We start from the raw sequence: 3,978 nt of genomic DNA on the forward strand, positions 1-3,978 counted from the left end.
TCCCCGCCCGACCCCCGGCTCCGCCCGCCAGCCGACTCGGCCCCGCGCCGCAGCCGGGCATCCCCGGAGCGCTGCCCCGCATCCCGACCGCTCACTCCGGCCCCGCCCCGCTCGGCCAGGAACGCTGCCCTTCTCCGGGCGGGGATCGCTGCCCCGCTTCCCGGCCGCTCACTCCCGCCCCGACCTTCCGCTCCGTCCGCCGGCCCAGCTCGGCCCGGAGGGCATCCCGGCATCCTCAGAGCGCATCCCCGCATCCCGGCAGCTCACTCGCGTCCGGATCTCCGGTACCCCGGCCGTCCCGGCGCCCCTTCCCGACTCTTACCCACACACCTGCGCCCTGGACGCACCGCAGATGCAGAGCCTTTGCCCGCTGGTCTGCCCTCCAGATCCTCCCTTCTTATCCTGCCAGACCTCAGCCCTACCGTGGCTGCAGGGTGACAGCGAGCCGTGTACGGTGCACAGGGCTCAGTGGGTTGAGTGTTTTAGAGCAATTTCACCTCTTATCCAATTAGGCTGTCAGGCTTCCTAACGCACCGGAGACGAGATCCTCCTTGCTTATGCAGACACAGTAGTAGACACCGGGCTCGAATTCTCTGAGGGTGTGTGTTAGGGCAGGTTCTGACAGAGTGAGTTTTGACAGAATTCCGCATTTCTAAAATGGGGGTCCCCTCCTCTGGAGTGCTTGGGCCTTCGAGCTGAAAGTCCTTAGCCGTTAGTAAATTGGTTAGCACCGCGCAGCCTTGCCTAGAGGCCATTAAGACTCCCTGGCTGGGTACCACCTACAGCGATGCTGGTGCTGAGGCTGGGAATTTGAAGTGTTGCTTCATAATTTGCATTTCCAGCAAATTCCCAGGTGATTGCTGTTGCTTCTGGTCAATGATACCAACTGTGAGCCTCTGCTAAAACTATCTTCTGCTTACCCCCACCAAAGCAAGCAGACAAACAACTAATAATTAGCTTTCTTCCATCTGCCATCTTGAAACCTTAGTTGCTTTACTAACCGAATAAAAATTCCTTACATCCTCAAGCAACTCCTAAGAGCTGTAAAGAATGGCGGACCGTGCCTGATCTCATCTGGGAAAAAGCAGATTTTATTACTGAATTGTTTGAGTGTTGGCAATTTTGAGGACCAGCAGCGCCAGGCAGGCATTTTACAAAGTAGGCAAGTAAGAGCTGCGTCTCTGAAAATCGATGTGTAACCTGGTGTAATTCTCTAAATCGTTTCATATTAAATTATAAACGGTGGGCCAGGGGTGGTTGGTGCACACCTATAATCCCAGCACGCTGCAAGCTGAGGTACAAACAATGTGGATTTGAGTTCAGCCTGGGCTACTTAGTGAGACCCCGGTCTCAAAAAACCAAAAGGCAAAAGTTGTAATGTAAAATCTGGTACACCCTGGCTGGGTGCTTCATCTTGATTGAAGATGGAGAAAACGAGCTGATTTTGTGGCCAACACTGGAGAGAAACTCAGGTACAGCCCAATAACTGTCTTTCTTCACCAGTTTCCAGCCAGCTCAAAAAAATAGTAACACTGTGTGTTCTGTCACCAAGTGATGTGGAACCGTCTGGAATATAAGGGGCAGTTTCTAGATCAAAACCCCTGATCTTTTCATTTTATCCCTTCTCTGGTTTTTTATTCCATTAATTTTTCAGTCTTCTCTCTCCAATTTTTTTCTCTATCCTAAAAAAACCCCCTCTGTGGCAGTCTCCCCAGCCTTCCTGCCTCCGTTCCTCCCCCACTCCCATTCCTCAGCGCCAAAAGCTCAAGCTCAGTCGCTCTCCGCTTTCTCAGACGTCATCTGTGACCTTCTTTCTAAGTGCCAAATCCATTTGCCTGTTTACAGTCGTTTTCTTCTTCCGGAGCTCAGTAACATTCCATTGACTCCTGGAAACGCTTTTCTTGTGATAATACCACCCAGTCTTGCTTACAGTCCCACACTACTCCACTCCATTGGTGATCCAGGAGGAGCCCAGGCTCAACTAGAATGCTGATTTCCCTGATACCTCTTTTGTCCTCCATCTTTTCGCATGCCCGCTCCTTCTCAAAACCCTCTTCTTCCCAGACCTCTTTCTCCAGTCCAGTCATTCTGAAGTTGCAGACATATATTCTGCTCTTTTCGTTTCTGCAGGGTCTACATCTACACATTCAAACAACTGTGGACCAGAAATTTCCAGGGGGACTGGAAAGATGGCTCAGCAGTTAAGAGCACTGATTGCTCTTGCAGGGGATCCAGGTTTGGTTCCCAGTACCCACCTAGCAGCAAACAGCTGTCCACAACTCCAGTTCCAGGAGATCCAATATCCTCTTCTGGCACTTTCTTACTTGCAGGCAAAGCACTCATCCCCATAACATAAAATAATAAATTTTACTGGGGCTACAGGGAGACCCTGTCTCAAAAAGACCAAAAAAAATAATTTTTTTTTTAAATTAAAGATTTCCAGCCAGGCATGGTGGCACATGCCTTTAACCCCAGCACTTGGGAGCCAGAGGCAGGCAGATCTCTGTGAGTTCCAGGCCACCTGGGGCTACAGGGAGACCCTATATCAAAAAGACCAAAAATTAAAAATTTTAAAAATTAAACATTTCCAGGGAGAGCCAGACATAGTGTACATGTGTTATTCGGGGGGGGGGGGGGGGGGGGGTGGAAACCGCATTAAGGACTGTCGTTCACCACCATGTGAGTGCGGGATCCAAACCTGGGTCCTTGTAAGAGCAGCTAGTAATCTAAGTCACTAAGCCAGCCCCATTGTTATTATTAATTTTGGTCTTTTTCTTTTTTTGAGACAGGGTCTCCCTGTAGTCCCAGCTGGTCTGGAATTCTCTAAGCAGACCAGACTGACCTCATCTCACAGAGTGATCCACTGTGGCATATTTCTTCAACCCCAGCACTTACTTTTGAGGCAGAGGCAGGCAGATCTCTGTTGAGTTCGAGGCCAGACTGGTCCACATAGCGAGTTCCACGTCAGTCAAGGCTATCTAGTGAGACACTGTCTCAAAAACAATTCTAGTGAGGTGTATACATCTGTACTGAACCTTTCAGTTTTATTCTTCCCTACATAGTATACTATAACAACTATTTGCATAGCATTTGTGTTACATTAGGAATTATGAGTAACCTAGGGGTTATTTAATGCATAGGAGAAGATTATGTACGTTCTACACAAACACTGGTCAAGATGAGTATCTGAGGATTTTGGTACCTTGGGAGGAGGGGTCCTGAATCCAGTGCCCTGAATACTGAGGGATGACTGAGCCACTTCGACTCATTTCTTCCATAAACTTGTTATTTATCTGTGTTCTCATTTTGCCACCAGAAACTTTGAAGTGGTTTTTGACTCCTTTTCCTTAACCCATGTGTCCAACTCTGTCACCTGCAGTCAACTTGAACAGACTCTCACTTGTTCTTCCCTAGACTATCAGAAAACAAAATAAAAAAAACTCTCTAGCCTCTAAACTTAAAATATTCTTCCTCCCTGGTGTGGTGGAGCATGCCTTTAATCCCAGCACTTGGGAGGCAGAGGCAGGCAGATCTCTGTGACTTGGAGACCAGCCTGGTCTACATAGTGAGTTCCAGGACAGCTGGGGCTACAAGGAGACCCTATCTCAAAAAGACCAAAAAAAAAAAATTAAAGAGTTGCCTCCTAAAACCATCCTTGTTATTATCTCAAAACACAGCTGACCACCTGACATCCTCTCTGAGAGTCCTTCCGAGTCCCCCAGTCTCAAGATGACCCAGCAAAAAGTAACAGAAGATAGGCCCCTTCCTGGAATAACATTCAGACCCTTGACCTGCTAATTTCACACTTCTTTGTTTCTTTCTCTTTTTTCTGGACAAGTACTACATTTTAGTTGCTATCAGGGGATACCCTTGACCTTAGCCATTCAGGGTTCTGATGAGGAACTCATGAGATCATGCATAAAAATGTTTATTCATGCTGGAACTCTGTGTCATTATATATATATATACGTATTTTAA

General features: G+C 48.1%; 1 protein-coding gene across 1 annotated transcript in view; it reads right to left on the reverse strand.

The window, feature by feature from the left end:
- Positions 1 to 352, reverse strand: part of Slc23a2 (solute carrier family 23 member 2) — a 100,361-nt gene extending 100,009 nt beyond the window's left edge. Inside the window, exon 1 of the mRNA XM_008835899.2 lies at positions 331 to 352. The gene's annotated coding sequence lies outside the window, so the exon portion shown is untranslated. The remainder of the gene's footprint in view (positions 1 to 330) is intronic.
- Between the last annotated feature and the right edge of the window lie 3,626 nt (positions 353 to 3,978).

This window comes from Nannospalax galili, unplaced genomic scaffold (genome assembly GCF_000622305.1).
Source record: "Nannospalax galili isolate Female #2095 unplaced genomic scaffold, S.galili_v1.0 scaffold118, whole genome shotgun sequence".
Taxonomy (NCBI): domain Eukaryota; kingdom Metazoa; phylum Chordata; class Mammalia; order Rodentia; family Spalacidae; genus Nannospalax; species Nannospalax galili.